We start from the raw sequence: 13,425 nt of genomic DNA, 5'->3' as shown, positions 1-13,425 counted from the left end.
CCATAAAGGTAGTGAGCATTGAAGGATCCATTCTTGGTTCTAGTTGATCCTTACTACCTGAAGTGGAGGCCTCTGTGAAGCTCTTCTTAGCTTCCATGAATGTCTCCTTCATGCGTTCTAAATCAAATTTGGGTTCCTTTGTAGGAGCCTTGCGAACCCACGCGATTTCTTCTAGCTGCTTCCCTTTATCATCTCCTATGGTCATACCGCTCTTGAGCATCATGTTTACATTTGGGTCTTCTTCGCGTGGCTCAGACCTCATCATTTGTAAATTCTGGGTCAGAGGGGGCTGGAGTACCCCCTTTTCACGCATCCTCGCTATTAGCAAAGGACAGTCTTCTGCCTCATGATCAAACTGTGTACAGTACCAACATGATATTCTTGTCGGGTTTGTACAATCGCGGGCATAATGCCCTAACCCTTCGCAATTGTAACAAATTAGTTGTCTGCGACCCCTTCCTGGTCCAATTCCGCCTCTACCCCACCCGCGCCCCTGAAAACTAGCACGTGCCATCCCTGTATTTAGGTCGAGGGCTCGTGTTTCAGTCTACACCCTATAGGTAGGAGTCTGATCCATCATTAGTTCATAGCTTCGATAGGTGCATTCATCATGGCCTACCGACCTGCAGAAATTACAAAACAATTGTTGGGACATCTATGTATACTTCTGCAACAAATGACAATTGTCTATAGTGTGTTTTCCTCCTATCTGGCAGATCGTGCACCACAGGGCAGACGCCATGCTCGGCTCTACCTGTGCTTCCGGCCTTAATGACATTGGACCTCCTCCTGCCAAGTAGTTCGCGAACATTGGACAGTGGTCCTTGTCGTGCCCTTGGCCTTTGCATTTTATGCACCATACTTCCTCGCGCACCTCCATCTGAGGTGTCCTGTCCTATTTCAAACTTTGTATTTCCAAACACAGATTCTACAGTTGCGCATGGATTTGTTGGACTCCCAACCCAGGGTCTTGTATAGGGGTCTCATGTAATCTCATTGCCATTTCCAATGCTTCGGCCTGGGTGGAAAGTTTTTGTTGTGACAATGCCATCCTTAAGTGTGTTGTGAGTGAGGCCACAAACCATGCGCGATTTTGTGCATCCATTAATGTCATATTGGCTTCTTGGATCGTACTCTTCAGAGTTTGGTCCAAATCACAGGGGGTCTCACCCGGGAGCATTGCGATCTTCTTAAACTCGATGATTGATTGTGTTTCTGACTTTGGCCTGCTAAATTCCTGTTCAACGCGGCCTGTATCTCGGTGATTCCTGCGTTCGGGTGGTCATTAGAATGCTTGATATACCATGTTAATGTGCGATCCTACAGCGCACTCACCAACGTAGCCTTTTTAATATTATCATCCATGACACCATGTGCTTCCCATACAGATCTTACCACGACTAGTCTGGATCTTCATTTCCCACTCCTCTGAATACCGGTATTTTGATCGCACTTGCCATACTGAACTATGGTGGTGGCGAAGGTGGGGTGGGTGGAGATGGAGGTGAGGAGGGTGAGATGGGTGGCGGTGTGGGTGGAGGTGGTAAATGCAGAATATGTTGCCTTATCAGACTGACCGTGATTCTCGGAGAAACTTGCGTGAGTTGTTCCTCACCTTCCCACGAGGGTGAAATTAAGGGACTGTTTTCTAACTCTTCACTACTTTCGCTTCTGTAGATCTTCCTGCTTCACGTAGTCCCAAACATTAATTTATTCTCATAACCTGCTTTTCACACAATAGCATCTTAATCCAAGTATTCAAAGTTTTAATATACTTACATCGCGGTCCCTTGAGAAAACATCATTCCGCCTCATTGTAGCTGACAGTCATGTCGACCGTGAATTCAATGATAAATCCTCCTATTATTCAATTGAGCCAATGGTCCACATCCCGCGCTGTCTTAACTCCTGATGCTTCTAGTCTGCACACTAATCCCGGAGTCCACACTATTGGTTTGTCGAGTCTACACCTTCCCTGGCTATCTTCTAACTTCACGATCCACTCATACAGCTCAGGAGGAAAGGATGCAAAGAAAATTTCGTGGATTTCTGTATACAAGTAGTGCTCCAACCATTGTTCCTTAGATACTCGCGGATTTCTGTTTTCCTGCGCCACGAACTCGTGAATCTTCTTGTCCAACCACTCTTCAATTTCTTTCTTCGTTGGATTCTAGTGGCACGACATCAGACATCCTTTATGAAAATCTCGGTCTCGGCAACGGAACCATTTGTTGGCTTGTATGGGCCTGATCCAGGTTCAGAGGTGATTTAGCCAAGCAAATCTCGATACTACTGGCCCTTTCGGCAACAGTCCGTGGAGCGCGAACTAAGGTCTCACCCGAAGTAGTATGGGAGGGTGCTAGAACCAGGTTTCCACACCCTGGGGATGTCTTATGAGCTTCTGGTGGTCCGTGGTCTGACCCGTCGCTATGCGCACTTGCTATCCTTTTGCAACTTGTTGTGTTGCTTCCGTGCAACCCTGTTCAGGGCGCAGTTCGTATAATACCCAAGTTCCTTGCTATTTAGTCTATTATTATCCAATTACTTAACTTGTTTATGTAAGACTAATGATTATTATAATTTATAGCATATTCAGCAATCATATTAGTGCGCGCGATAAATAAAACAGTATAAACGTAAAGAAAGAAATGCACAACAGATACACAGAATTAGGAATCAAATTCTCTTTATTAATCTTCACTCCAGATTACAGACTCGACACTGCCCTACGCACTCAGCTGCAGGGGTCCGCGCACTCAGCTGCGGACTCTACTAGGCCTCTATGCACTCAGTTGTAGAGCCTCCTACTACTACTATGACCCAAGACACTTAGACTCCTCCTCTAAGCTCAAACCATTCGTATTATTTCCTTTTCTTCCTTCACTCATCTTAGAGCCTCACTCTATTTATACAATCCCATGGTTCACGGACCATGGGTAGGTCGACATGACCTTACATTACATTACATTACTTTAGGGTGGACAACCCTATGACTTAACCTATACTTCGTGCTCCGCGCCCACAAATCACGGAGTCTTACGAAACCCTTTGACTACAACTTGAGCTTTGAGCCCCAAAACATGATGTGGGGGGATTCCATGCCCAACATTATGCATCTTATCTCATTGAGTAATAATTAACAATGGACCATTGAATGTCCTATGAAGAGGTTTAGCAAAATTTGTTGTAAAGCATTCATTCCTTGTTGGAGGCTACTCTTCAAGCTTGGAAAAGTGCTCCATACTAGGATCTAAAATTTCTCTTTGCATATGGCATGTGACAAAAACAATAGAAGAGAATTAGGACTAATTATATTTAATAGAAAAGAACTAATATATTTAATAGTGATTAATATACAATTATTACTTAGATATTTAGATGTTAAAAAGCATGCAAAACTACGCATTCTCTATACGTTGTGGTAAGAGATCCATGGATTTCTAAGTACCAAGATTAATTATTTTTAAGTTTCATTAGAATACAATCATCACTAGTTGTGTTGTACATCAAATAAATCATTCTTAAAATGATATTATTCAATCTCTTGTTATATAGAATAAAACATTACTTATTCAAATCTGTAGCAAACAATTTCATCAAATAAATAATGTTTATTTTTACCATTAACCAACAATAAAATGTAAAAGCACATAGAAACTGTATTCAAACAGACTTGTTATGGTTATATGTATCACTACTATAAAAGTGAACAATAGTCTTATCAAGATCATGACTATCAATTGGTATGTACCCATTATATTTAACCTAATATGGCTCTCTTTTTGGTCATTCAAAAGCTTCATTTATACTCGATGATGAGTGGAGCGTCCACTAGAAACATCAGAAATTTCACACTCACCCCACATTTATTCCAGAAGCAACATTATTTGATATGAATTCTAACTACAAAAGCCTACATTCACAAATTCAAAACCTATATGGAGAGGCATGTCTTAAAGAGACAAGGATTTTTTAGAATATTTGCGCTAAGATTGCAAAAAGAGCAGTTGATCTATTCTAGCCGCTAGCGCCCATTCTATTTAACCTAATATGGTTATCTTTTTAGTCATTCAAAAGCTTCATTTTTCTTTGATGATGAGTGGATCATCCACTCAAAATGTTAGATGTTTCACAATCTCTCCATAGTTCTTCGAGAATCAGTAAAATTCAATATGAATTCAAACTATAAAAGCCTACGCTCACAAGTTATAAAGCTCTACAGAGAGGAATGTCTTAAAGAGACAATTTTTTTTGAGAAACTTCAAGCTAAGATTGCAAAAAGAGTATCCAACCTATTCTAACCATTAGTACCCATTCTATTTAACCTAATATGGCTCTATTTTTATTCATTCAAAAGCTTCATTTGTCCCTTATGATGAGTGGAGCATCCACTTGAAATGTCAGACATTTCACACTCACTCAACATTTCTTTAAGAAGCAATAATATTCGATATGAATTCTAACTGTGAAATCCTACACTCACATATTCTAAACCTCTATGGAGAGACATGTCTTAAAGATGCAAGGTTTTTTTAGAAGCTCCACGCTAAGGTTGCAAAAAGAGTAAATGATATATTATAGCTATTAGAACATATTCTATTTAACCTAATATGGCTCTCTTTTTAGTTATTCAAAAGCTTCATTTGTCCCTAATGATGAGTGGATCATCCACTTGAAACATCAAACGTTTCATACTTACTCCATTGTTCTTCCAGAAGAAATAACATTCAATTGAATTCTAACTATGAAAACAATCACAAATTCTAAACCTTTATAAAGAGGCACATCTTAAAGATACAAGGATTTTCTAGAAGCTTCTGTAACAACCCAAAATTAAAATATACAATTAATTACATCAATTTATGTGATTAATAATCAACACACAAGTATTCAACTATTTTACATAGAATTTTTTAAAACCATGAGCAAAGAAGGCTTACCTGTAGCAACGATATAGGCTTACTTGTGATTCCAGAGTTGTAACACTACTCAGATCCAGATGACTGCAAGAAATTTTTTGGGACGACTCTCCACCCAACCCTAGGCTCAGCTGCACCTAATCTTTCTATTGTTGGCCACCCCTAAGCCCTCAATCAACTACTGCTGCTAGGGAAACCTTTGTCTCATAGCACTCTCATTCCAAAGGAATGAATGAATAATGCTTCTCATCACCCTTTTCATCCATTAAAAAAACAAGTGATTCCAAAAATGGAAAGGGATCCACATACATACAATTGATGTGTTAACATGCCAACTTTTATTTCTTTGTTTTAAGTTTACTTAATTCAAACCTTTTTGTTTTTGTTTTTTTATTAAATTTACTTATTCTTACTATTTTTATAGTTAATTTTTATGTATATTTATTTAGAATTTCATTTTATTATTTATTATTTTATTTATTTACTATTATTATATTTTCTTCATTATTTATTATTCATTTACTATTATTATTATTTTCTTTTTTCTTTATTGTTTATTTACTATTATTATGTATTCTGATTATTATAATTATAATTATAATTTATTAATTTATTCTTACGAGGCATTACATACTTCCCCTCTTCAAGGAAATTCGTCCCAAAGTTAAGTTGAATTATTTGACTTTTTATTTTATTTTATTTAGTTATTTATTACTTCACATTTTCCCTACACCCTCTGTCAAACTAGTATACTATCATACATCAAAATTTTACACATCATCATGGAAATCCCAAGGAAGCTTGAGTCCTTTTCCCAACTTTCCAAACCAGGCATAAATCTTCACCAGTCTAAACAATAGCCCAAGGCTCATGCCAAGGTTTAGACCTCATCTTCCCCAAGGCAGACATTTTCTCCCAATACTCAATGACTTTGGGCATATCACATGGCTATCTCACTCCTTCCACACTCACTAAGGTGCACAACCCCAGGCATTGAATTCCTTACACCCCCTTAGGACTTTGACATCCCAATCCAATATCAGACACTTGGCCTCCTCAAGATGGTCCCATAGCCCCTCAAGAGCTATCTAACAAGAGTTATACAAGACAAAGAAACCACTAGCATATATAGTGTTGATTGAGTCTGTCCCCAGCCCATATGGTGTTAGATATTCTCCCTCACATGTATGGGCTCCTACGAGATCATCAATTAAACCGACCCTCTCATCCCATTTGTGGATTTCCCATCAATCACCACATATCAAAATGTAGCCAATGCATTAGTTATAACATCATAATAAAATAATCTACATGCCAATTCTTGCACGTCATCATGAGAACATAACATCACAATATTTTGAATAGTAAAATTGCATTCTCATGCATGTGACAATATCTGTATAAAATTACCACATGCCTCATATCATGAAATATCATCATAAGTTATAGCATCAAGATATCTGTAACAAATAGATATCATAAAATCACATAATAAATGGAACCACATGTCAATAAAACGTCATATCATAACATCATACATATGAGAATCATATATATCAAATATAGAGCAATAATACACTATAGCTTTCATATCATGATTCATCAGAAAAATCAATTTCATTTACTTGTATAACTGGAGTCTTCTTTACTTCTTCAAATTACCTTGTTTTTTGATTCAAATTTATTGGCATCTTCACCTAGAACTTCCATGCCATTCATTAGGTATACACCCCATGGGAGTTGTATGAGCTGTAATTATTTACTCCAATTCTAGCAATTCCTTAGTGTTGTTTACTCTATTTGGGTACCATGCCCAAATATACATAATCTTAACCAGTTATGAGAATATTTCATTTATGCTAAGTTGCTTCCTTTTTTTAGACTTGTGTAATTTTCACTAATCATGATTACTTTTTTTCATTTCCTTCCCACAAAGCATCCATGGGTTTGTTACTTTTTTAATCTAAGAATTCCATATTGTTGTTATTCAATGTGGCACCTTACCTAACTATTAATAATAGTCGACTAGGTAGGAGATTATTTCCTTTATGCTCACGTGTTTTCTCTTTCCCCGTCTTTTCTTCTTGTTTCCATCTTATAGGTGTTTATTTTCTAGTGCTATCATACTATATGTAGTGTATCAAGGTTTCCCTCACCAATTTTTTTTTTAAAGTGTTGGTTGACATAGTTATTTTATTATTGTTCTTACCCTACTTAGAAGCGACGTCCTCAGAGCAAGCCAACCCAATAGACATTGACTATGAATTCGATCATATAGCTCAATAGTCCTCTAAATCCATCTTACAATTTGTTATCTTTGGATATGGTTTACCACCATACTAAAATTGAACCATATTCCTAAAATTCCTTAGATATTTATTATTACCTTTTTAGTTACATTATAAAGCCACGACTATTCGTTAGAATGATATTATTTAAAAAGTGAGATGTGTAAGTGAAATAAAATTCTCCCTTTATTAAACTACTATTTATTATACTTTTAATTAATATAGGTGCATGGCACTTACTAGAACATCCCTTACTTTACCATTTCATATTCTTCATGACTAATACTCGTTATTGATATACGACTTTTTATTGCTTTCATAATGGTATTTGTATTTAAAATTAATTATTTCGTTAATTACATAATTATAATTAACAATTATATATCTATATTTCAATACAATTATTTAAAATATCAAACACAATATTATATAAACCATAAAAATAATTTATTATTAAACATATTTATAAATAATTATACTTTTCTATAATAATTAAATATATATTTTTCAAATAAATAACAATTAACCTATAAAAATATATATTCACATTATCAAATTAATATTAATCTAATCTAATAAAGATATTATCCATGAATTGAATCCTTGAATCCCACTTACAAAGAACATAAAATAAATATAATTCATTAGTTAAACACCATCAATTTTATAATTCATTAGTTAAACACTTCCATTATTTCAAGTTATCAATTTTTTTTGTTTTGTTTAGAAAAATGGAATATAATGACTACCCTCAATTAAAATAATTACTAATTATAAAAACTTATAACTCATAAACAATTTTTATCACATACAAAAGAATTATAAATTATATTTAAACTTAAATTAAAATATAGATATGTATATGCCAATTTTAGACTAGAATCTAGCACAAGTATTACATGGTAATCTAAAACTTAAACGAAACATGAAGAAGGAAATAGATATTGTTAGATATATTATAGAGATAAGGGAGATAATAAAAAAAGGGAATGTGTGAACTCTGAGTGGGGTTGTGCTATTATAGATTTTTCTTTTTACCATTCACATAATTGATTAACTAAAACTCAACTCTTAAAATCGATCTATTTTTCTTTTAATTTCTTGATACAGAGTAATGTGCTAACTTCACGAAGTTAGTGTTAAAAGTTATGAACATTCAAATGGTTAAATAAGATATTTTATCATGAACATTCAAATGGTTACATTCAAATTGCAATTTTATTTTGCGAGTCATAACATCTCAACAAGTTATGTCCCGTGATGATATAATGAAAGGAATGAAAGGAATCAAGAATTTATGTACTTCATTGATCTCGGGGATCTATTGGAATTTTACTCCTAAAAAACAAACTCAACATTGACATTGCATTCAAGAATTCTATAATGAAAATGTATAGGGTTATTTTATTGTTTTGTAACAAAAAAAATATAGATGAGTTTCCAAGTTTAATTCTCACAAGATAGGATCATCACAATGGAATTGAGTACAAATATGTATAGTATTTTATCATTTATCATATAAACCTACATTCTTAAGTCACACACAATTGTTGTTTTATGCAGAGTAGGAGTATAATTAATTGTCTATAAGGGTGAATTTCCAATTCAATTTTTGCAGTGTATATAAATAAGAAGTATAACCACTATAATTCCTTTAACCATTGATTGCTTAAGGGTATAATCTTTTGAGCACTATTATGAAGTCTAGCTGGTTAATTTTTTTTTAAACAACCTTGTTGAAAATTTATTTATATGTATATCTAGTTATATGCCACAAATTATTTGCTTCGAATTGCTTGATAATCGATTATTTTCTCCATTCTATTATCCTACACCATTAGATGGAAACACTGCTTAATATCGTCATTTGGGATAAATAGGTACACAACTACAAGCTCTTTGTCGGAAAGGACGACATCAAGAGAACTTTAAGGGACATTAGATATGACCTCGATGATATAGTGGTCAGATTAAATCGATTGGAATGATTCATGGTTTCCGACTCAGGGATCAAATCAATCGATCATCAAGATGAGGACGCAGTGACCAATGTTCCACCTCTGAACACTACAAATGCAAACTCTCCTTCTCACTCTCTGATCATCATTTTAAACTAATATTCCCATTACGCCTACTTATTAGTGCATTATGTTTAATGTCTATTTCCAGCTATTGTTAGCTACTTACTTCTTTTTGTACTCTATATGCTTTTGTTTTACCAGATATTCTATAGGCTCAAGGATAAATTTTGAGTAAGGGAGTCACAGTTTGTTGGCTTTCATATGTAAATCCAAGGTTTTCACATATGTATTCCTTGGCTCAAGGGTTGTTTCTTCTAATCAATTTCTATGTTAGTCATCTTGGAAGCGACATAGGATCTTCCAGTATGGGCATAAAGTTTTATCTATGCAATATTTTTTTGGTTTCAATAGAAATTAATGGAAAAAATTTAGACAAAAAAAAATAATATTCAAGTAAATTAGGGTCATCCTAAAGTTTCAATATTAAGGTATTCATCTTTATTTAAAACTAAAATTTTCCCTTAAATTACTATTCATTTAGTATAATTTTACCATATGTTTCTGGTTAGGATAGTCTGAATGCAACTATCAAGTGAATATAATTCTCTTAGATTTGACATTCAAGAAATTATGTATATAGTTTTACAATATCAAGTAAACATCTTAAAAAAATAATATTAATAAATATAGAATTTTAGTGATACACAAGGATACTTTACAAAAAACATTTCCACGAGAAAGAAAAAAAAACAAACTTTTAATGAAAAAAGATGTTATGTTATGTAACTAGCTCACAAAATAGAAGAAAATATAGATCAATGACTTCAAAATCAACCTCTTCGAGGGGAAAACCTCCTTTACATTACACAAATGAACAATTATTGGATGATACAAATGACAAAACTCTTTTCTATATATAGGAGTCTAAGGGGTCGCAATATAATCAAATTCGACATAACAATAATAATATAAGGGCACAACAATAACAATAGTGGACTTTTATGGGGCACAATAATAACAATATGGGGACAATAGGGGCACAACAATAATCATAAGGGCTATAATGACAATAGTAATGGGGGAATCACTAGTACTATAGGGACCTAACATGCCCCTCCCCTTTAAAAAGGTGTTGTCTTGAACGCTTGAGTAGTTATGGATGCTTTTGTATAAAATTCTCATCCTCCCATGTGGAATCTTCAGCGGGTAAGTTCTTCCACTTGATGAGATACTCCGAAATTGATCAATTTCGTAGCTGTCGAGTTCTTATTTCTGTGACTACTTCAGGTTCCAATATGATTTTTCTTTCCTCGTCAAGTTCTGGGAATATTGTTTGAACTGGGAGCATGTCATCTATAACCGTCTTTAAGGATGAAACATGGAAAACTAGGTGCACTCGGGAAGTTGCAGGAAGCTCCAATTTGTATGCCATAGTACCAATATTTTGCAACACCTTGTATTGACCATAATACTTTGGTGATAATTTATTATTCTTCTTAGCTTGCTTGAGGGACATTTGTTTATATGGTTGTAGTCGTAGGAATACCCAATTACCTACATCAAAACTTCTTTCGCTGCAATGTTGATATGCATGTTGTTTCATTCTATTCTACTCCAAAATGAGGTTATCCTTTAAGAGTTGGAGAACTTGTTGTTCATGCTCGATGTGATCTTCCATTGCTTGAACCTTAAATTTTTCTCTTAAATATGATGTGATGGATGGTGGATGATATCCATAAAGTGCCATAAATGGGGTCAATTTTGCTGCAGTATGGAAGGAAGTGTTATACCACCATTAAGCCAGAGGCAACCATTTGACCCATTGTGTCTATTTATCAGATACAAAGCAACAAAGATATCCTTCCAAACATTTGTTTACTATCTCAGTTTTCCCATCAGATTTAGGATGATAAGATGAGCTATGATTTAACTGAGTACCAACATAAGAAAATAATTATGTCCAAAAATTTCCAATGAAAATGGGATCTCTGTCGCTTACAATAATCTTTGGGTTTCCATGTAGCTTTTGAATTGTTTCCATAAATGTAGTTGAAACTGTACTGGCTTTAAATGGATGAGATAATGAAAAAAAGTGTGCATACTTGGTAAGCTTGTCAACTACCACCATGATGACACTCTTTCATTCGGACTTGGGTAAACCTGCGATAAAATCCATTGAAACCTCCTCCCAAAGTTGGCTTGGAATGTATAAAGGTTGTAAGAGACCTGTGGTCTTAATTGTTTCAACTTTATTTTGTTGGAAAACCAAACATTCTATCACAAAATTTTGAATATCTGATTTAAGGCCATCCCAAAAAATTCCTTCTTAACCCTGTGGTAAGTTTTTAAAAATATTGAATGCCCTCCTAAGGGAGAGGTATGCAATTCCATAAGAATCTTTTGTCTGAGTTGGGAATTCTTACGTAGGTATAAGCGATCTTTGTACCATAACGAATCATTTTTCCAGCTAAATGTATCAGATGTACTCGGATCTTGTTGTATCTTTTGAATGAGTGCCCACACTTCTTCGTCATTATTCCATTCATCCCTTGCTTTGTTTATCCAATCTGACCAGAAAATAGAAATGGAGAAAAGAAATGCTTCCGCATCCTCATCCTTTCTTGAGAGTGCATCTGCCACAACATTTTGCTTCCATTTTTTGTAGATGATTTCAAAGTCATAACCCAACATCTTTGTGACCCATTTTTGTTGCTCTTCTAAAGATAATCTTTGTTGTAAAAGGTATTTAAGACTATCATGATTCATTTTTACCTTGAAGTGTCTTCCCATTAGGTAGGGTCGCCATTTCTTAAGTGCATGTAGTATTGCCAACATTTCCTTCTCGTAAATATCTTTGTGTAAATACTTTCCTTTGATTGGACGACTTTCAAAAGAAATGGGTATTTCTTCTTGCATTAAAACAACACCCATTCCATTTCCCAAGGCATCACATTCCACAATAAAGGTTTTTGTGAAGTCCAGAGTAACTAAGACCGGTGCTTGGAACATTGCCTGTTTAAGATGTTCAAAGGCTTTCGTTGCTTCTGGAGTCCAGAAAACGCATCTTTCTTCAATAATGTTGTTAGAGGTGCTGCTATTCTCCCATAATTCTTAACAAACTTGCATTAATACCCTGTCAACCCGAGAAATCCTCGCAGATGCTTTATGGATGTGAGGATTTTCCATTCCTTAATGGATTTAATTTTGCTAGGGTCTACCTTAACACCTTCATGAGATACAATATGACCCAGATATTCCACCTTTTGTACTCCAAAGAAACATTTGGAGCTTTTTGCATATAATTGTTTCTCCTCCAATAGTTTGAGCACCCTGTCAACATGTTGAACATGATCCTTCCAAGACTTTTTGTAGATTAGTATATCATAAAAAAAATACTAACACAAATTTTCTAAGGGTGGGTTTGAAAATGGAATTCATCAAACCTTGAAATGTAGAAGCTGCATTGGTAAGGCCAAAAGGCATGACCAAAAATTCATAATGACCCTCATGAGTTCTAAACGCTGTTTTTGGAATGTCTTCAGTCTTCATTCTGATTTGATGATATCCTGAATGAAGATCCAACTTGGTGAAGTAAATTGATCCATGCAATTCATCCAATAATTCATCAATGACAGGAATCGGAAATTTATCTTTAATAGTAAGTTTTTTGAGATCCCTATAATCCGGAAACATGCACCATGATCCATCCTTCTTGTGCAACAATACTACTAGAGAAGAGAAAGAACTTTTGCTAGGTTGAATTATACCAACCTCTAGCATTTCTGCAACCATACATTCAATTTCACTCTTTTGGGCATAAGGATATTTGTAAGGCCTGATGTTTGGAGGAACACTTCCAGGAATCAAATGAATAGCATGATCATGATCATGAATAAGTGGGAGGCTTTTGGGATTCTCAAATACCTTGGAATGATTGTCTGAGACTTTTTGGAGATCTGGAGAAATAGATGATTTCAATGTGGGAACCTCTAGCGAACATAATTGTGTAATTATGCCTCTTTGTTCTTTCTTTAGAAGCTTTTTCATTCCGTTAGAGTTGATTATATTTATTGGTTTCCATACGATACCCCTTAATTCAACTTCCTTTCCTTCTGAAAAAATTTCATGAGAAGTTCTTGAAAATTAAAAGCTATGTACCCAAGGATTGTAGCCATTGGACTCCTAGTACAACATCAA

This window comes from Pinus tabuliformis, chromosome 7, assembly GCF_031772625.1.
Source record: "Pinus tabuliformis cultivar Carrire ecotype Pingquan chromosome 7, CPIR1, whole genome shotgun sequence".
Lineage (NCBI taxonomy): Eukaryota > Viridiplantae > Streptophyta > Pinopsida > Pinales > Pinaceae > Pinus > Pinus tabuliformis.
Note: the sequence above shows the minus strand (reverse complement) of the source record.